Below are 22,363 nucleotides of genomic sequence, written 5' to 3'. Positions count from 1 at the left end.
AAAGGACTTGACATCCATGCTCCCCATGTCTGTGTTGACCCCTTTTGTGAATCACAGGTTTGTCGGCATTTCAGGGTGGGCAGAGTCCCTCCTATCCTCTCTCTCCTGCAAGTCCTTTTTTATGTGGGGTGATGGTAGGCCCCCTACTCAGAGCAGAACCCCAGTCTTAAATAGGGCCTACAGAGCTAAGCCAAGTGCTCAGACTGAAGCTACAGACCCACCACTCATGCTTTCCCCTTCCCCACTGCAGGTCCTGGTATAGAAAACCCATTGTACAAGGGGAGTGGGCCAGCTGTTGAGAGACAACCAGAGTCATTGCCCCAGATTGCAGTCTTGAAGGTTCTTGGTTGTTAGTCCTTCAACAAGTTGTCAAGCATCTTTCCCAGACAGGGTGGCTGTCTGGAATGCAGTACAATAGTTATCATTGACCAGGCCCCTGCTTCGGCAGTAGCAATGTCCACTATTTCCACCCATAGACTTAGACATATCTCACTGTCACAATAAGTACAGAGCAGATTCTACTCTGCATAGCAGTACATGTTGAACAGATGTTTTGTAGGGTTTTTTTTTTTTAATGGGTTGATTGACTAAAGGAAAAAACAGAATATTTTAGATACCCCAAAAGAAGTTTCAGGGACCTGCACATCTTATGAAAAAAGAAGACATATGATCACTTTTATTAACGTGCCCCGCCTCAGTTCCAGATGCTTGTGTTCATTATGGTATTCTTTTCAGGTTGCTTTGTTTTCCACTGTGACCAGAGTGTCAGGGGAGCAGCACTGAGGTCACTCAATAAGGGTGAACTGTAAAGAATGGGGCAGACAATCCCCAAAGCTAGTGGATATTCCAATACTTAGATTTACCAGACCAGCACAAAACAGCTTCTATAATACCTCACTGGCTACCCAGAAGCCAACAACACAGTTCTCGTAAAGCAACCCAGTCTCGGGCCTCCACCCAGACACACAAGTCAAATATGATGAGGATTACTGAAAATCTTATTCATCATCCAAGAAAGTTCTACCACTCCCAAAAGATCGGACACATTACCTCCCAGGTTAATGAATATTCCAGATCTTACCCAAATACATGCTTACAGACAATCCTGATTAACTAAACTAGAATTTATTTAAAAAGAAACAAGTACAGACATGAGTACAGTTCTGAGATCAGATTCATAGCAGAGATGGTGAGTTTTGTAGCTGCAAAGAGTTCTTTCAGAATTAGTCCATAGGTTATAGTTCAATGTTCAGATTCAGAGTGATCCAGATTAAGACTGGAGATCTCACACTTATGACTTAAGCTTCCCCTGCATAAAGCATCAAGCAGATCTGAGATAAAAAGGATCAGGACCCAAGGGGTTTTTATACAGTTCCAGGCCTTCTCTTGACAGGTTGGAGTCCTTAGGCGAACAATAGGCAATCATGGAAACTTTGAAGAAGACTTATTTCCTAAGCACCATTGGTAATTAGCTACACAGATTAACATAAGGCATTTTATCCACTAGGCAGTTTATCACAAACTTTAAAGAGACATATAGACAATGACATTATTTCACCCAAGATTCATCTAAACGTTAATATTCCCTTTTGATCTCTGAATCAATACCTATAGTGACAGACAGGAACGGTCAGTTTACATGGCTAACATCTAACAAGATATAAGTACACACATACAATTAGTATCACCTCTAATTCTCTAACAATATAGGTTTGCACTTCAAAGTTCTAGGGCCATTCCGTGTTAGATGGGCATAGTACCATTTATATACTTTTCTAACATGTCTCTAAAGGTTGATTCTGGATTATTTAGCCTGCAAGCTGCTTAACCCTTTCTGCCCATGTGTCACACACTATAAGATTCGTGGCTACCACTGTTATATAATTGCAACGATGATTTGCATGGTTATACTCTAATCAGATAACATCACATCCACTTATTTTCAGCTCTCCAGTTCAGACTTTTGTAGGACTGTTCTGCTTATCTCCTGACTCCGGTATTTTCAGCTGTCAGGGTTTTGTCTGAACTAAATGGCTAGATCTGGAACACGAGGTCCAGCACCTAGGAACTCTATAGCCTTGCTTATTACAACATGATTGAACTGATCCAAAATATTTGCTTTCTTGGCTCTATCACTGTGCTGTATAGGTAAGCGGTCAGTGCTTGAATCACTGATGGTAACCAAATATTGTTGGTTTAGAGACAAAGAGAATCTCCTGAGTCAGATCCATGAATGGTTCCAGGGCTTGAAATTTCATCTCTGTAAGACTTCACTGAAGTGGAATCAATGGTTTGATGCCAAGATCATCAGGGGGGAGTGCTGAGACCTTTATTATCCACCAGGCAACTCACTATGTTGAAATTGGAATTCCACAATTTCTCTGGCTGTTAACAGACATTCAAGATCTAATTCTATTTTGTATGCTGTGAAGCTTGGAAACAACAGAACCATAGGTGCTGGAATTAGGGGTGCTACAGCACCCTCTGGCTTGAAGTGGTTCCCATTATATAGAGGGTATAGTTTGATTCAATGGCTCTCAGCACCCCAATATACAAATTATTTCAGCACCCCTGAACAGAGCTCTGGCCTGGTTGTTGAGGAGGTGTGGCAGCCACTTAGGTGTGGGCCCACTGCTCTATCTGGGCATGTACCTTTCTGACACCCCTCCTTCCCTGATAGAGAATTGGGTGGCTGATTGATGGCAGAGGTGAATGGGGCTGCTGCAGTGCCTTCCGTTTGGGGTAGTGCACTGTTGCTCAACCAGCTTGTCCTGTCCATGACCTGGCATCAGTTCAACACCCTGACTCTACACCAGGGAACTCTGGCCAGCCTCCAGAAGATGATGCTGGAGTCTTTTTGGGCAGGGCTGCACAGGGTCTCTGCAGGTGTCCTGAGCTTCCCCGGGAGGGAGGGTGGACAGGGCTTGGTCTATATCCACAGCTAGGTCCATGCCTTCTGCCTTCAGGCCCTGCAGAGAGACTCAGTGCTGGTGGTCTAGCATAGAGCATGCTGGTGCAACACCTTCCTCTGCCACATCCCAGGGCTCTGATACAACTGGCAACTCTTTTCTTCACCTGAGAGGTCTCCCCCAAGACCTCTCTGAGCTGCTGGTCTTTTACCAGGACCTCCTCAGGACCTGGAAGCTAGTTTCAGTGACCAGGTCCATAATGGCCGCCAAAGGGAAGGACCTCCTAGTAGAACCCCTGCTACACAACCCCCTCTCTGTGTGCAGGTGATGGAGTCCCCCTTGGTGCGGCAGAGGTTGGTCCTAGTTGGTACCACCATAATTGGAGATCACCTGGGCTAGGGTGGACATGGAGCTGCCCACCCTGCGCATCCCGCTTCATGTGCTCCAGGAGGTGAGGGCAGTCTTGACTCTTGCTGCTCTTGCTTTCCTCGAGTGGGTTCTGCGGGCAGGTGCACCCCACCCACCTCTCATCCCTGGCCCTCCAGACCTCATCATCAGGCCCCTGCCTGGGAGCCTCCCTAGCCACCCCCAACATCACCTGAGCCAATTGCATGGGATCCAGCTGGTCCACCTCCAAACTGTGCCCAGAGAGCATCTGTACATGCTTGTGCTTCACACCATCCACTCATGTCCTGCCCCAACACCAAGTAGTGGGACGTGCTGCCCCCTGAGGGGGGCGAGGAACCCCATTGGGCCACTCTGTACTCCAGTCTGGTTCCATGGCCTGCTGGGGATATTAGTTGGCGGTTCCTTCACAGAGCCATGAGCATGTACCTGTACCTGGCGTAGTCCACAAACTCCCCTGGCACCTTTGCCTTTTGCAGTTGTAGGGAGACCCTGGCGCACATCTTTGTAGAGTGGATCAGGTTGCAGCCCCTTTTCTGGCTTTTCCAGAACCTCTTCCCGAGGTTCTGGCTGCACTTCCCCCTGCACCTCTTGATCCAAGCACACACCATTCATGGCCCCACAAAGTCATGGGACTTCCTTGTCCGCCTTCTCCTGGTGCTGGCCAGTACAGCCATCCATCACACCAGGAGGAGGAAGCTGAACAGGGGGGTACTCTGCAACTGTGGGGCCTATTTCTGGTCCCTTACTTGATTATACCTCCAGGCAGAGTTCCTCTGAGTAGTGTTCACTGACTCCCTGGACACTTTTGAGGAGCAGTGGGCACTGCCAGGGATTCTCTGTTCAGTGTCCCCCTCTGGATCCCTAATTCTTTACCTCTGAATTCACCCCCATTCCTGTTTTTTTTTCATTTGTTGTCCCCCATAATCAATTGACGCCTTGGTCCAGTGATCCCTTCCCCTTAAAGGGAGGCTTTTCATTTTTAGTGGTTCTACACTTGCTCATCCACCCAGTACTTTAAATAGTACTAACTCCCAGTGTGGACACCTAGGGTATGTCTCCACTGCAATTAAAAACCCGCATCTGGCCCATGCCAACTGAGTCAGTCTCCCAGGGCTCTAAGGGCTGATTAATTGCTGTGTGGACATTTGGGCTTGGGCTGGACCCAGGGCTGGCGCTTCCATTTAGGCGACCTAGGCGGTAGCCTAGGGCAGCAGGATTTGGGGGGCAGAATTTTGCCGCCCTCCATGGCAATTCTGCAGCGGGGGGGTCCTTCCGCGCTCCGGGTCTTCAGCGGAAATTCTGCGACGGGTCCTTCACTCGCTCCGGGACCCACTGCCCAAGTGCCCCGAAGACCGGGAGCACGGAAGGACCCCCTGCCTAGGGCGGCAAAAACCCTGGCGCCGCTCCTGGCTGGACCCTGGGCTCTAGAACCCTGTGGGGTGGGAGGGTCACAGAGATTGGGCTGCAGCCCAAGCCTAAATTTTTATGCTGCAATTAAATAGTCCCTTAGCCTGAGTCTGCTGGCATGGGCCAGATATGGATGTCTAATTGCAGCATAGACATACCCTTACTGTGCACTAACAGAGCACCCAGGCAGTTTAGCTTAGATTGCAGTTTCTCTCTGTCCCCTTCTACATGTGCATTACAATGCAGTTTTAGTCATGCAGATGTTTCTCAATACAAATAGTTTACTTTAACTGAACCAGGGTAAATGATTAACTGATTTTAGGGCCCTTATTCAGCATTCTAAAAAGGATTATTTTTTGCCAGAAAAAGAGGGAGAGAGATACAGGGGACTAAAGAGGTGTTCAGGGGAGGGATAATGGAAATAGAGACACACACATATAAATGTCATTGAGGAGGAGATGGTGCATTGCTGCAATATAATCAAGACTTGTGCCAGAATATAGCTTTTGACACAAATTGTCCAAAGCCATAATATGATCTTTAAATAAAACTTAATTTTCCTCCTCTGAGAAATGGATTGTTTTTTAATATGAGATAAAGTTGTATTGTGGTTTCTAGATACATTCAAAAATCACCTATAATGCAACCTAGATGGAGCTACTATAAGGTAGGTGCAAAATGGTTGGAAAACCATTCCCAGAGAGTAGTTATCAGTTGTTCACAGTCATGCTGGAAGGGCATAATGAGTGGGGTCCCACAAGGATCAGTTCTGGGTCCAGTTCTGTTCAATATCTTCATCAATGATTTAGCTAATGGCATAGAGAGTATACTTATAAAGTTTGTGAACGATACCAAGCTGGGAGGGGTTGCAAGTGCTTTGGAGGATAGGATTAAAATTCAAAGTGATCTGGACAAACTGGAGAAATGGTCTGAAGTAAATAGGGTGAAATTCAATAAGGACAAATGCACAGTAAGTCATTCAAATTTCACAATCATTGCTTATGTAAATGTGGAAAATTAATTGTCAATATACAAACTTGCATACTTAATTGCTTAAGTTTTCCTGATTGTGACCTTATAGCATCTCTCTCTCAAATTGCAAACTGAGAAAAAACACCCAACAAATAAAAATTCCATCATGTGGCATCATATTGACACCTACCTGGGTCATGAGCAAAATTGTACCCTTTAGATCCACTACACAGGCTTCTGCCATTAGAGCTAAAGAGAGCAGTAGTACATTGCTATTGTCTATGTGGACCAGCACTATAGAGGGACGACACACACTTTGCCAGTACACCTCATAGCTATTTGCTGACAGCAGAGGAATGGTGAGACCCAAGGATCCTGGGTTCCATTCCAGGCTCTGGAAAAGAGCGTTCTCTAGTGGGCAGAGACTTCTGCACATTCTCCCCAAATCTGACCCCTTCTCCAACATCCACTCCTACCAACTTGTCCCAGTCACATTCTCCTTGCCTATCCAGTCTCGGGCTTCTCATCACAGTCCCAGTCTCCCTGCCCAACCAGTCCCAATTCCTCCATTTCCATCCCCACTCCTTGTCCCCAATTTCCTTGCCCAGCCACTTCCAGTTCCCTCCTCCCAGCTCCTCATCCAATCTCAGTCTTTTCCCCCACCCCCTGCATGACTCTTTGTCGCAGTGTCACCCTTCCTTGACTCCTTGTTCCAGTCCGTTTGCCCATATAATCCCAGTTCTCACCCCTGCACTGGAGCTCCTTGGCCGCTCAGTAGACCCCCCACCAATGTTGGTTCCTAATCCTCATCTCCTAGTCCAACTAATCTAGTTTCTCCCAATCCTCCAAATCCAATGTTCCACCAACTGGCTCACAGTTCACCTCCATTTCCCTCACTGGCTCCTAGTCTCACTTTACCTGTGGAAACAGTCCCAGCCTCTTCTCCCCTCAGCTCCCAGTCCCAGTCTCCTTGCCTACTTATCACTCTCCCCCACCAAACTCCCAGTTGCAGTTTCTCTCCCCCATACAGTTCCAGTCTCAGCAGATTCCTTGTCCCAGTCTAATCCCCTCTCTCTCATCTGCTTTTCCCCCCCTATTCATTTTAATCAGATGGCTTCCTCCACCATACTGCCTGGGTGCCGGAGGGGGTGTCATTAAGCACACAGGAGAGATAGGCTTTCTGCTCTCAGGTTCCAGTACCCAACCCCACCCTTGCCTGGAGCAGCCATTACAGTGAAAGTCCAGCTTCACCCTAGCCCTGGGCTGGAGCATGCTCAGTACTTCTGTGGGCATGCAACATGTACAGTCTGGTCAGCACTAGGAGCCGAGAGAGACTCAGGCATGCTCAGTGAGAATGGAATCTTCACATGTTTTAGCTGCTAAAATTGAAGTCTCTGCTGAGCATGTGTGACTTGCAATTTTTTTTTTTAAGGCTTCTAACTTGGCTAAGTTGGAATGGATTTTCATGGTAATGGCAAAATGCACATCCCTGACAATAAGACCACCTCCCTGCCAAATTTCAAGTTCCTGCTCCAATGCAAGAATGTGCTAAAAAAGCGGGGTGGGCGGGCGGAAAAAAATCACCAGAATATTTTTAACATCGGTAAAAACATTTTTCCTTAGCCTCATTCTTAGAACATCTGAACCATTTTGGCTGAAAGTATCCAAAAAATTCAGCCTGAGACAAACAACGAGCATGGAGAATTGCAGCCTGAACAATTAAAATTTGGCAACATAAGAAGGAACAGAAAACAGGATTTTTCCTCCCACCCTCTTAAGGCAATTTTAATAAAAAATGATGCTACCAGTCCCACCTATAATATGTATCTGTGTGTTCCTTTGTCCGGCAACATCATGTGTCATAGGAATCAAAACAACTCCACACATCATCATCTGCTTCCATGAGTCTGAAGTCCAAGTTGTACAAATAGTTATATATAACAAAAGCAAAGTCTAGACATATTCCATTGTTCTACAATATTTCCCTACATAGATTTAGGAAATGAACTGTCAATGAACATTTTTATAATATCCTGAATTCAACAATAGCAAGGTTCCATTGTGACCAAAAAACAAGTGTGGCTGGATTGGACAGCGAAAGAAGGGAGATGGAGGTACGGGAGACAGAAACTGATGAGAAGAAGGCATGTGAGGAGGAGAAATATGTTTGATAAAGGAAAGGGTTAAGTCAATGAAATATGCATATAGTTTTACTAAACAGGCAAAAGAAAACTGAAGTGAAAAAGTGAGAAATAAAAAGCTAAAAAGACAGAATCCAAAAAGTGTTCTGAAGAGGTGGCTCTTAGAGTAAAAAAAAATTGAAGGTAAGAGACTAACACACACACACACACACACCCAAAACCAAAAAAACCACACACACCCAAGGAAAGGTTACACTAAAGCAAACAGAGGGAGAGAGATGTAAGGTGGGCCAAGTAAATTCCGTTTTTGAAATGATGTTATGGAAGGTTTGATGGCAAAGCAGCACAATGAAATACACAAACACTTTATTTTTCTTAGAAAATATGTGAACAGAAGCAAGTGATTGTGGTTAGGTGACCTAATTGTTGATAGAAGGTGTCAGGAAATAACCTGATTTAATTGAACAGGGAGCTGTTTTTTGGGGGAGAGTTTTTTTTTTTTTTTAAGATACAAAAGCCAGTCTATGAAGTGTACAAAGTATTGGTATCTGTTGTAGTTACTGATGGAAAATACGAGAGTACATTTGTGCTTTGTTTTGGTACTTTTTTTTAATTGAAGATAACTTTATAGTATATTTTTCTGGTACAGAATTCCAGATAAATACTTGGAAAGCTAGCTTTCATGCAGGAAAAAAAAAAGTATTTTTACAAAGCCTTCAATAGAAGTAATGAACTGCTTTTAAAAATATAAATCTCAGTACCCACTGGCAGCCAGCTCCCCACTTCCCCCCAGTCCCTGCCACCCGCCTGCTGCCCTGCCGATCAGCACCTCCCCCTCCCTCCCAGCGCCTGCCGCCCACTGCGATCAGCTGTTTCACGGTGGGCAGGAGGCTCTGGGCAGGAGGGGGAGGAGTGGGGATGGGGCATGCTGTGGGGAGGTGGGAAGAGGCAGGGTGAGGACATGGGGGAAGAGATAGAGTGGGAAGAGGTGGGGCGGGGGTTTAGGGGAAGGGGTCAGGTGGGGGGAGCCTGGGGCAGAGTCAGGGGTTGAGCACCCTCTGGACCTGGAGGAAGCTGGCACCTATGTTTCTGGGCCAGATGCTGCCACTCTTATTCACCTGTAGTGGGACAATATTGTGAGTAGCTCAACTGAGGTTTTTTTTATTTTGATTTTACTGGAGCTGGCTGTGGAGTAAGGCACTACATAAAGTGAAGAAGAGCTGCAGATTCTGGCCCTTTGTTAGGGAGAGGGGGAAAAGGCACAAAATGCTTCAAAAGCTCTTCCTTTATATCCCATCTGAGATCACATAAGTGTCACATCATGAAAATTAAAACTATGGTGGCCATTTTAGTCTATGATTTTCTTGAAAGTCAGAATAGAATTGCAACAAACCTTACTAGAATATAGTTTTAGCTAATCTAATCAGAACATTTCTTCGCAGTACAAAATCCAGCAGTTCAATTTACAGGTATGCTGCCCTAATTACAGTAACACTATCAACATTATGCAATGAGTTTGACAGTACTCAAAACTTCAAAAAGATTAATAGCTGTGCATAAAGAAAAATGTATAAAAGATGAAAAAAATAGGAGAAAAAATACTGAAATAAAAATAATCCTCAGAATTTAAATAGTGATTAAACTTAGTTCATTCTCATAACTGTTATGTTAGGAAAAAAATCTTCACTGTCATGGTGTCAAATACAGCACTCTAAAAAGTCCTGGGGCAGATCCTCAGTTGAGGATCTTCAGTTGGGGCCATGCCTATTTATATGAGCTGAGAATTTGCTGCCTAAACTTTCAGGACCTGATTACTGTCACTGCAGACATAAAACAAATGGATACAAATGTGGGCATGAATCACATGCATAAATACCATGACTGTGTGTGCAAGTCAGATCACTGCACACATAAATAGCCAGGTACATGGGTAACAGGCCATTTGTGTGTCCAGTTAAGTGACAATCATAGCATCAGCACACACAAATTAGGCACATCAGTTTTGTGCGTTCAGTGTTGAAAAGCAGGTCCTTAACTTTTCAAATTCTCATTTTCAAAATGCATTGTTACTTTAAAAAAAATGCTTCAAAATTGAAGGAAGCAAGAGGAAAGAAAAGGAATGGGAAAAAAATATTCATGCATACTAGTCATTTACTTTGCAATTTAAGTAAATATGAAATTACTGATGTAGGCAATATTGTATTCTTTTGACATAACAAACAGTCTCCTCCTGCTGAAGGACTCGACACGGTAATGGATATTTATTATCTAGGAAGAAATGATTGGTGCCAAGTATTATGCCTTTTTCTTCTTTAGAAATTTGTACCCTATCAGTGCCAGTACAGATTTAACAGGTGATGGGATGATTTCTGTCAAACTGGAAAGCTATTCATGAGGACATATTTCCACTCCCAGTTGCACTTCTGCATTCCAATAGTTGTTGGGTTTTAGAATGTTGTTTCACCAATACTGACAATTAAAATGTATTATAAGTGATATTTATATTATGACATACACGGAGGATTTTCTCTCCATTGTGCTGGGTGCATTACAAACACATAGTGAAAGAAATCACTGCCCAGTTGTAAAAGCTTTGTTACCAACTACACAATGATTGATCAAAAACCTTTAAATGGTTTAGGGATGAGGAAAATGTATGTCCTATAGAATCCATAGTGAGCACAAATACTATATGAAAAGTACAGGTGTGTACAGCATTGTATAGCACTGTTAGTATTTTGGATATAATTTCTAATACAGAAAATACATGACTATCCCTGTAAAGGTTTTCTTCCTCCCTTCTCTACCAGATGTCTCTGCAGGTACAGATATAAAGAAAACACAGAGTGCACTGGGAAACAATGGGGAGGGGGGTAGATGACCACTTTCTTTTTAATTAGCTTTTTCCTTTCTGAACATTAACCCTTATATGTCCAAGGATCTTAATCACCCGGTAAGAGTGTTGCCAATCCTTGTGATTTTATCATTAGTCTCAGAATATTTGATGTTTTCTTACAGCCCTAGCTCCTGGAATCCTGTGATTATGTGTAAATCTCACCTTTTTTTCTTAAATAAAGTTGCTAACTCTCATGGGTGAGGAGGAAAGCTTGAAAGTGTGACAGAAGTACACCCTAAAGACTCAAAACCCAAAATAAAAAATGTTTTAAAAAAAAAAATTCATGATTTCTGGAGTCTGACTCATGGCTTTTTCACACTTGAGGTTGGCAATACCACAAACCGAATATGAGGACAGAGTGGTAGTTGTCTGGTGGGTCCTTTCTGTCCCAGCTTTTGGAGATCTTATTACCTGATCTCAGTCTGGAACATCCAAAAGAAAATTATCAACAATTTTTTGTGTTAGTCTTTAACAGCCTGACCAATTAATAGGAAGGATGAAAGATTTTAATTGCATCTCTACCTCACAAAGACAGGGTGCGGAGAACAAAAAGATCAGAGGTCAAAAAATGGTTTAACACAGAATAGTCTAAAGTCCCACATGCAATTATTTAATAGTCTGTCAGCAATGCTTCAGGTGCCTGGCTGGCCATAAAACACTTTGGCTAAGATGTTCAAAGCCACCTACAGGTTTTGGACACCAATTCCCTGTTGGGAATTGAGCAACAGGCATCCAAGACCAACAGGGCTTTGAAAGTCTCAACCCAGGGATCCATCTATGACAGTTCTAACCTAGCAGGCATTACCAGCACCCCTGTGAGTGCACCACCTTGGAGCAAGGGGAGGGAAAGCCTCCACCCGCACTGAGTTACTGCACACTGATGCAATGAAATCATGGATGGAAACACCGGTCTTGCAGCTGCACTAGTATAACAGCTCCCAGCCCAACAGGTCCCATAGCAATCTTATCCATCCTTCAATGACAGTTTTAGGCTTTTCCAATTGACCTTCCAGGCCCATTTCTTTTCTTATTAGTTGCTATCTAATAAATTGTATTTGTTTGAACTATATGTAATGATCAGTGGGTCAGGGAAACATCCAGAGCAGAGAGATTACTCCAGAGTAGCTCCTGTCCTAAGTGACCATGACAAGGTGGGGGGGGGGGGGTCGAGCCCTCCATGAATCCTGGGCCCAGCCTTGTTGAGGTTACAAGGACTCTGCCACACAGGAGAGTGGAAGTGAAGTCCTTGAGGTCAGGTAGGCCTCTGGGTAAAGGGAGTGGGAATGAGGACTGAGATCCTTTCGCTAGCCAATTCTGCCAGCATAGTGTATAAGCCAGGAATATTCCCCACAATACCGGGACCATTCCCCTGCTTACACATCAAACTGGTGGTGAGCGTCAGGCTACTAAAAAGTAGCCAATGTGACCTTAAACATTTGTGAATGACCTCTCCCGCCCCCAGACCAGGATCTGGAGAATGCAGAGATAGCTCAAAGCCTCCATAGCTTCCCCTTTCCCAGGGCCTCTACACAGAATCTCACCCACTGCCTTACAGCACAATTCCAGTAAAAGTTTTCATGTCTGTGCGCTGATATCTTCCAGCAAGTGAATGACCAGAATTAGAGACAGATGTGAACTGGCAATTGTGTTATGCCAATTTTATGCTGATGTAACCAGTAGAGATGTGGAGTTACACCACGTAAATCTTGACTAATTTAGTGTTGAATGCGGCTCCTTTTGTTTTGCTATTCTTTTTCCTCCCCCTTATGTTTGTCTCCTTTTGTCTTAAGAAGAGCTAGACTTTAACCCCAAAACCTATGAGCTACCACCTTAAATTTACTCTCTGAACAAGAGCATTTGCAAACCATCAGAAAATCTTTCAAGCAAGGGCTTTTCCCTTAAAAAAAAAATCCATATAAAAAGAGAGAGAAAGGTATAAGGGAGATTAATTTTAAGTTCAGTAAACCTTAATTTAGCAAAGTGGTTTTCCCTCCTTTTTGATGTTTAATAAATGTTGAAGATTTTTGGAGGTGGGAGGTTGGTAATGCAGAAAAAGTGAGACCAAACCATTGGCGTCATAACCAACTCTAACTACTGTGAATGCTGGGCCAGTAAAGAAAGTAACAGCTAGGAAAGGTTTAAAACCAACTCCTAAATACTTATCTGATCCTTACAATATGGCAAAGAAGCCAGGGTAGGGTCAGGTCATTATAGTCCAGTGAAGAACTGGGAAAGAGGGGATGAGTCATCTTGTAAATGTCAAGGAGAGAAAAAGAGGCCCTGGCTTTCCATTCCAGAGCTATTTTTATACATCATATACAAGCAAAAAAGGGCACAGGGATAATTTATTTTCCATTTGCAGATCACGTTTAAAGGGACTAACAGAGAAAAAATAGTGCATAACTGCTTCAATTCCAAACAATACCCCAGATATATTTAGCAAGTATTGTTACAATGGTGGTGTAAGTCCATTTCCTGGTGGTTTGACCTCCTTGTTATGATGAGCTGTGACAGACCCCTCTCTCTCACTCTCTGGGAAGGAGAGGGGAACCTTGCTGTTCTGGTCCCTGTCCCCGACAGACACCATAACCATCTCACTCTCCAAATCTATTGGAATGGCAGGGTTTTGTGAACTCCATACAGGCAGATCAGGACCAAAGCTGGTACACACAAAATGAAAACAAGAATTTCTAACATGTAGATGTCTTATTAAAATAATAAATAAGTGGATTGGTACGAGCCATTGTACTTTAATTGACCTTAATTTCCCCAGTCCTAGAAACAAGGAGGAAAGCAGAGCCTGCTCTAGCTATCTGAGATAAGTAATTATGCTGACTTGTTTTACCATCTGACCTAAGTAAGATAAATGAAAGTGATAGAACAATGAGTCATCTTAATTGAAAGACTGTTTGGAAGGAATGACACATAATAAATTGAGAGGTTTTGCCATGTTTTCCTTAACTCATTAAAAGACTTAATGCACAGGATTTCCTAGCCAGGAATAACATTATTTATCTAACGACCATGCTAATGTGACTGGATTAGGATAATGTTTGCTCCATCTGGCCCTATTGTAACACATTCTGCTTTAAACTGCAGCCCTGAAATATTTAGATATCAGATTCTATTTGTATTTATTTATTCTTAGACTTGGAAAGATTTATTTTTTATTGTTTATAAAAAATGACAGACTATTTGTTTTGCTTTTAATCAAAAAAAGTTATTGCAGTAGCAGGAAATTTAATAAAGCTGAGACACTAATTATTTGCTTTAAATTTATAAATATACAAGTCAGTTTATAACAGGTACAGAAATAAAATGTCATAATATTGTATATGGATTGCCAGAAATTACAAGTGCAATATATAACAACTTTCTGTATCTGTAGATTAGTTTTGGAGAAGTAAGTGGAGCAAAAAATAGATGAATGCCATTATATAAGCCCAAATTCTACAGACTTACAAATGTGCTTAACTTTATATATTGTGAGTAGGCACAATGACTTCAGTGGGGCAAGAATTTCACCCAATGGGAGTTTTGCCATGGACTTCAATGGGGCTAGGATTATACTGACTTCAGTGGGACTGTTCATGGTGTATAAAGTTAATTGTATATGTAAGTCTTTCCAGGATTGGGGCCTTCCTCATTAAAACCTAATCCTAAGACTACTTATACTGTATTACACATTTTATTACCGCATTTTTTTAATTCTATTGGGCCTTGGTAGGATTTCCCCCAAGAGCATAAGCAATTTGGAGCAAGGACAGTCTTTTGTCACCCCTAGCACAATGGGGTCCTGGTCTATCACTAGGGCTCCTAGACGGTAATACAAATAAATATACTCTGCACAGGGGTGAATTTCACTCTATAAGAGCAAAGATGCTGGTACATTGAATATTACTTTCTGTAAGCTGTATCCTGTGTCCCTAAGTGTATGGAAGTACTATTGAAGTTATTAGGAGTTTCACAAATGCATTGAGAGCTTGTAGAATTGAACTCCTAAATCAAAAGTTGTACTTTAAAGGTGAAATGTATCCACCATCTGTAGTAACCAGTATTTTGCACTTCCTTGGTGCCTTCTACTGGAGGATCTCAAGATGATTTAAAAGTTCAGGGGTCGGCAACCTTTCAGAAGTGGTGTGCTGAATCTTCATTTATTCACTCTAATTTAAGGTTTCGTGTGCCAGTAATACATTTTAATGTTTTTAGAAGGTCTCTTTCCATAAGTTTATAATATATAACTAAACTATTGTTGTATGTAAAGTAAATAAGGTTTTTAAAATGTTTAAGAAGCTTCATTTAAAATTAAATTAAAATGCAGAGCCCCCCGGACTGGTGGCCAGGACCCGGGTAGTGAGAGTGCCACTGAAAATCAGCTCGTGTGCCGCCTTCAGCACACCTGCCATAGGTTGCCTACCCCTGAGTTAAACCTTACCGCACCTCAGAGAGGCGAGTATTATTAAGCTTCCTGTATGTCTGTAAAATGAAGATAAGTGACTTACTCAAGAAAGTCTGTGGAGGAGCCAGAAATGAAAACCAGATCTCCTTGCTTCCAATCTTGTCTCTAACCAAGAAGTTTGGCCTCTCACATTTTAAGAGAGCCTACAGAAGTTATGCACCCAGTTCCCAGAAGTCCCGGTCTTAATCTCAAACCCTAACTAATGTAAGTGGTCTCATTGACTTCAATAATTTGAATGAGAGTTTTAAAGACTGGGCCAAAAAATATAGTTTTCCTCAGGATAGAACTAAAAACCACTGAAGCCGACGGACAGAGACCATTTTACTACAGTGGGCTTTGGATCAGGCCTTAAATGCCAGTAACTCTGGACTTAATATTGAACAGGTACAGAACAAAGGTAACAGGCTCTGGAAAAAGTACTGCTTTCTTCTGACTGGCTGGCTAAGTTGCAAGAATTCATAATACAGGATGTGCAAAGGACATTTCAAAACATATACAGCCTGATTCACCTCTCACTTACAGTAAATCAGGAGCAAGCAACTCCATAGACATCAGTGGGATTGCAGTGGTGTAAATGGGAGCAGAATCAGGCCTTATTGTTTTATAAACACCCATTAGAATGCCACAGGGACCCATCACCTTTCAACACTATATGTAGTGGCTTTTTAATCATGAGATTAAATGTATTAAAATAACTAAGTAACAGTACAAGAAACCTTTCTAGAAAGATGCAATATCATAATAAAAATGACATTATATAGTTGCCAAACTTTTTAAATGAATTGTGTAAACGGTTGTGTGACTACAGTACATTTACACAAAACTGGATTTTTTTTTTGAGTTACTTAATAAAATATAAAGGAAGTGATCTAACAATAGAACAAGTTGAGAGATTATTACAATCCAAGCTAATTAAAGACTCAATTTAAGTCTCACCTCCAATATCTGGGTTTCTTCCTAGATAAGATACTTGTTTAATTAGACATATTGCACCTTGCTAATAGAGGTCAGTTTTAACTCTACATTTATTTGCTTATTTATTAGTATTCTTCACCACCTTACCATTCTTTGGACCAAATCCTCTCAGTCCATGCAAAGTTCAACTAATGGGGATTTCCACCAGGATTGATTGACTCTTGCCTTAGCTGCCTTGGAGTGCTCATGCTGATGCCTCACAGCAGGCATTACACCCATGGGCAGGGGCTGAGGCCACTGAACATCCCAACACAGGTAGTTTTGACCAATGAATCTGCCTAGCCACTGACCATGCATCTGTACCCCAAACCAGAACAGACCAGATAGTGCCCCATTACCTTCTCCCCACACAGAAAAATTGAAAGAAGGGCCAAAGCTATTTGGGGAAGGGGGGGAAGGAAATCACATGAGTGTCCATGTGCAAAGTTTTGGAGGTCTCATGCAGGCAGGGGAGCTGGATTTACCTTCCCATTTTGTGGACAGGAGGCCAGATATCTCAGAGCACCATGGAAGCATAGAATGTCCATGCAGGTGGCCAAACTTCACCTTCTCCTTCTCCTCTAGCAGCATAGCTCCACCTCATCTGGCCCCTTCCACTTCTGTCCTTACTTCCCCAAAGGTTTAACATTAAGTCCTGTAGATATTTGATGGGGCATAATTCAACGTAGCGTGGATGTCCCCCAGCCATGGCACTTCATTGCTCAATGATGCCCATTAAACAAGAGCCCAAATGTGTAGCATTTGTCCAGAGAAGTTTCAGCAGGACCAGAGGGAAAGGAGGGCTGATACTGTTTAAATTCAACTCCTCTCCCTCATCTTGCTAACATTTGAGCAAGTTTTCCGAACTTTTCATCCCTTCTTAGCTGAGGGGCTGATAGAGATGGGAAATAAAAGCTCTTAAATTTAGTCTTCAGATTGGGACTTTCCTGTTTTCCAGCACGTGCTTGAAGTTCACTGCTTATTCATCCTTGGAATTTTTCCATTTTATTTCCCAATCTCCAGATTATTGCTGGAATAACCACCCTGGGAAACAGATTCAGCCTCCTCCTCTTAATTAACACTATGTTATCAAGGACATGTTGATAAGTAATAGACCTTACATTTCACCCCTGCACTGTCAGATATAGTAGTTTTGATCTCCCCCACCACTTTTATACACTAGGTTAATTGACTGACTTCAGTAGAATTACTCCCAATTTCCAACAGTGTAAATGAAAAGACAACCAGTCTCAGTGAGTTTACAATGCTCAGCCTTTTACCAGCGTAGGAAGGAACTGGAGATTTAGGACCAAATCTTGTTTGCCTTGCTCCTGTGAACAGTCCTATTGATAAGTAGGGCCAGCAGTATCTGGTCCATAATCCAATATCATATTGGATCTCCATCTTTGCTTCCTGATATAGCTACGTGGCCTCCCTATCTGCTTCTTTGTCCTGCTGCATGCCTAAAAGTGTATCTGTTGGTCCATTTCCAAAGAAGCCAACAACTCACACTTAGTTTAGGTGAATAACCCGGAGCAAGTATGAGAGTGATCACCACCACAGCAGGTTGTAAGAATATAAAAAAGATTCTGTAGAAAGTGAGCAAATTATCTAAGTTTTTTCAGGACCTTCAATTAGCCCTGTTTGTTGCAACAGCCTTAGTCATCCTGACCCAGATCCTCAAAAGGTATTTAGACACCTACCACCCAGTGAAATCAATGGGAATTAGGTGCCTAATCACCTTTGAGTATTTGGGCCCTTGTCCCAAGGTGACTTCAACCTTATTGTTTATATTTCCTTTCTTTTTTGAAAAAAAATGATTCTGAACTTGAGAGAAGGCATCATCTCAGACCCTAAGGACCACCTGAATTTACTACACTCATGAACCCTTTGTGAAGTTAAGCTTGACTTTTATTGCCACCCCAGCTCAGTCCAAATAGTTGGTGTAGGGCAGAAGCAAGTTGGAAAACAAAAGCTGTGCAGAGAGGTTTATGCTCCTTCTTCCAGACTCCCTCAGATCAAGTATATGCACTGCTTAAACATTCACAAATACATTGGCCCTAAATGTCCTCCTGATCTGTGAAGTAAAATACACAATTCTGACATCTCAAGGTCCGTGTTTCCTGAAATGATCAATGGCCACTACAAGCAGCAGCAACAACAACTAAATCAAAATCAGGTTCTGGGCAACTTTAAATAAATAGTCAGTTTGTGACCTAGACCCAATCAAACTCTTGTTGAAGTCAAAATGACTTCAGTGCAAGTTGGATTGCACCCCATCCCCGAATGAAAGGAATTGATCCTGACCAATGGGAAATCTTGGCAAGTGATCATAACAAGTGGTGCCACTGTCTTCATCAGGGTAGAAGAGTCCACGACAGGAGCTGGCTCCTACAGCTTGAAGAGAGAAGAGCCCATAGGAAGCAAGCAGTTCCCAACCAAGATATGTACACTTGCAATAACTGCCAAAGATCATGCAAACCTCGGATTGGCCTATTCAGTCACATGAGACATTGCAAACCATCTACATCATAGGCTGCAATTCCCACCATCTCTCACAGACAAAAGGATGCCAACATAGGTTTAAAAACAGAGCTGGAAAAATGAAAGCACTTCTGAAACTGAATCTAGCGTAAGATGCAGTGTTATTGTAGCTGTGTTGGTCCCAGGATAGGAGAGAGAGATTGAGAAGGTAGGTGAGGTAATGTCTTATTGGACCAACTTCTGTCTCTCTCACCAACAGAATAAAAACAGATTCCCCACCCAACTTCTCTCTCTAGTGTCAGACTTTCAGCTCATGAAAACACAATTTCACCCTAGTGTAACACTGTTGTAAGTCAACTTTGGCCCCTTACTTGTGTGCTGATTTATACAATTGTCTTTTGTCATTTCAGAGTTATTTCATACAATCGAAACAGGAATAATAACATTTCATAACATGCAGAAGCACTTGTCATAGAATTTCTAAGACAGACTTAAAGAACTAAAAGTCTTTTCACACAGCATTAATTCAAGCTTGTGTTTCGGTCTACCTGCCTCTTAACAGAGTATAAAATATATTTTATGGGAATGTAAAACCCACTCAATCATCTTAATCACTTCCTCAGAGAGGACATATGGTCCAGTAGCTGGGTGCTAGTCTGGGCTTGTAACTGAAGTTAGACACGATGGTGCTTTTGAAAATTCCAGTAGGTGCCGAGTTGTATGAGCTGGCTGATGAGGAGGCCTCATTCAGTGGTCTGGTTTTCACCCCAGCTACCTGTGTCTTCCGATAGAAGACTACTCCCTCCAATAGCTATTTTGCCAAATTGCCCATGACCTGTTCTTCTACAACAGCCTTAGAAATGCTTATGCATTGCATGGCCACAGTTGTACAGGAAAGCTGTGACAGATCTAAAATAAGGCTCAAGGAAGCATGGGAGGTCTGGAGCTTATTTGTATGAACATTCCTCTCATCTGTGAGTGTTGCAATTCCCTATGACTCAGGGACTTTTTTTTGCATACCACAAAAAAAAAAAAAGCTGACCTTTTCCTTCACTGTGAAGTCATTGTCCACAGCATCCTACAGACTGCAGTTACTGAGTGCTCAGTAGAACTTAGTGGTCTATGGTTCTCAATTTTCATATCTAGTCATAAACTATAAATACACAGGGTATAGATTATCTTTATTCAAACTTTCCTGAAATGCAATGCATGCATTAGCTTAATTTATATTCACAAACTGTAAACGTTTGTTACAATGCCTGGGAGTAATGAGAAATCAGTGGCAGATAGATACTCTTTGAGGGCCTGATCCAAAGTCTAGGACGTCATTGAAACCTCAATGGGCTTTGATTCAGCCCTTAAAGCCAGTCAGAACTTCTCATAAAAAATTGTCATTTTACTGCACAACATAGGAAAGCTAATGACAACATTAAATCCGGAGAAAAGAACATATAGTTCAATAAACATTTGACTTTAGCTACCTTACTTCACAGGTAAATTGGGAACGGCACCTCCAATTCAGTGTTTCTGTCTTATAGGTGATCCTCCAAAGGAAGAATGCTGAGCTATAGCTGGTCTTTTGAAAACCTGTATATGAAGAAAATTAAGAAAACACTTTCAACAAGCAGCACTTCAGCCCTCCCCCAAAGCTTTTATACCCAGTTTTTACACTATATTAAAATATACATACAGGACAGTTGCTAGTATGTTTTTATCTTGCTATTAATTACTGCTGTTTGTGAAAGGGCAGCAACAAAAGAGAAAGTTATTGTCTTATACTTTTGTTACGTTGAATCAGTTAGTTCTTGAATCCTCTAGGAACGGCACAATTCAGGAAGTCTGAACAGGAAACTATGACCTGGGCATATTGCCAAGGAATGTCAGAAAGCTGCCAGAAAGTTGCAAAACACAAGCTTTAGTCAACTCACATGAACCACTAAATGGCTCTCTTTTTAACCATTCCCTTCACTCAGAAAATTCTGTGAAAAGCTACTCAACTGAATGGCAGCATCAATTTCAGAAACAAAACCCATGGTGCTGTTTTTTATTCTAGACTCTAAACCTCTTCATTTCCTCATCTGTCACACCATCTCCTTTGGTGTCTTTACATGAATGCACACACAAAGTCTGATCTGATCTCACACCGATTTTACACACGAGTACTTCAAATAGAGTCACTCCAAATGTACACAGGAGTAAGTGAGATTAAAAATCAGACCCAAACGTGTAAACATTCTGCAGAGCAGAACATGAGTTCATAACGATGAAAGCTTCTAGAAAGTTGGCTACCACCAGATTTTGCTATCAGAATGCTAGGTTCGAGATGTCAATGGTCTGATCTAATATGGCAGATCCTAGTATGTTCCTATACAGATCAGGGAATGCAGTAACTATAGGTGATTATTTAATATCAAATGATATTTATAATCAAAATTATTCCCAGCACAGTGGGGAGAGGATACAAGGTAGCTTTCCCTTACATGCAGGAGCTGAACACAATGCCACTGCTTCCATTCAGAGAGAACAAAAACAGATCAGGGCTGCTAGGCAATAGCTTTCCCCAAGGACAGATGGGTTCAGCTGGAGTATATCCCCCCCATGTTCTTCACATTGGCAACAAAACTGGCTAGACACACAGGGGGATTGGGCACTGCACCTCATCAGAGGTGGCATAGTCACTGTTCCCCTGGCCCACCCAGGAGCTGCTGATGGCATCCTGCCCATTTTGGGTTATTTTCCATTTATGGCAATCTAATGCCTTTTCCTGAAGGTACATATTCATATGGGTTGTGAAAAGGTAGCCATTTAGGTCTGTTTTATTATTACATCCTAAGGGATTGCATGATCCCAACTGACTGGCGGCAAGCCACCCATTCCCAAGACCTACTTAAACACAAACATGAACTGAATTAGCAGAATTAGTCGAGTGCTCTGTAGAGTTTTGAACAACAACAACAAAAAAAACAAAAAACAAAAGACACCACACCTCTAGGGCTTGCCAAAAAACAATTCTATATTGTGAAAAATTGAGGTTTTGATATGTTTTTTCCTTACTACTGAACAAAACCAAGATCTGGATTTTTTACAAAAAATTTCAGAAAAGTGACAGACAATAGCCCAGTGGTTACGGGACTTGGAGACCCAAATTCAAGTCTGCACTCTGCCAGAGTCCAAGCTATAGAGTCAGTCTGTCACTCTCTCCTGTTGTGCCTCTTCCTATCAATAATTACATAGTCATTGGGGCAGAGCAAGACTACTTGATAGCCCAGTGGTTAAGGCATTCACCTGGGAGACCTACTTGTCTATTCTGTGGACACACACATCCATCCTAGATCTGAGAAACATTGGCATTGAAAACAATAGGTTTCCATGAAGAGTTTTGATTTAGAAGAACAAACCAACCAACATCTGCCATCAAAAAAGGTTTCTTCAGAAGATTCCCAACCAACTCTACATCAGGGGTTGGCAACCTTTCAGAAGTGGTGTGCAAGTCTTCATTTATTCACTCTAATTTAAGGTTTTGCATGCCAGTAATATATTTTAAGGTCTCTTTCTATAAATCTATAATATATAAATAAACTATTGTTGTATGTAAAGTAAATAAGGTTTTTTAAAATGTTTAAGAAGCTTCATTTAAAATTAAATTAAAATGCAGAGCCCCTCCCCCCCCCCAACCCAGGCAGTGAGAATGCCACTGAAAATCAGATCATGTGCCGCCTTTGGCATGCGTGCC

General features: G+C 42.2%; 1 protein-coding gene across 17 annotated transcripts in view; it reads right to left on the bottom strand.

Moving 5' to 3' along the window:
• Positions 1-22,363, bottom strand: part of IL1R1 (interleukin 1 receptor type 1) — a 77,928-nt gene that overhangs the window by 52,029 nt on the left and 3,536 nt on the right. For 3 of the 17 annotated variants that reach the window (XM_008172095.4, XM_065580914.1, XM_024108791.3), the window contains exons 1-2: positions 20,321-20,465; positions 20,112-20,217 (exon numbers count right to left, since the gene is read on the bottom strand). The gene's annotated coding sequence lies outside the window, so the exon portion shown is untranslated. Of the gene's footprint in view, positions 1-20,111; positions 20,218-20,320; positions 20,481-22,363 lie in introns of those variants that run through there. The other 14 variants (XM_065580911.1, XM_065580915.1, XM_065580912.1 and 11 more) reach the window with 9 other exon arrangements.

This window comes from Chrysemys picta, chromosome 1, assembly GCF_011386835.1.
Source record: "Chrysemys picta bellii isolate R12L10 chromosome 1, ASM1138683v2, whole genome shotgun sequence".
Classification (NCBI taxonomy): domain Eukaryota; kingdom Metazoa; phylum Chordata; order Testudines; family Emydidae; genus Chrysemys; species Chrysemys picta.
Note: the sequence above shows the minus strand (reverse complement) of the source record. Positions and strands in the feature narration are given on the sequence as shown.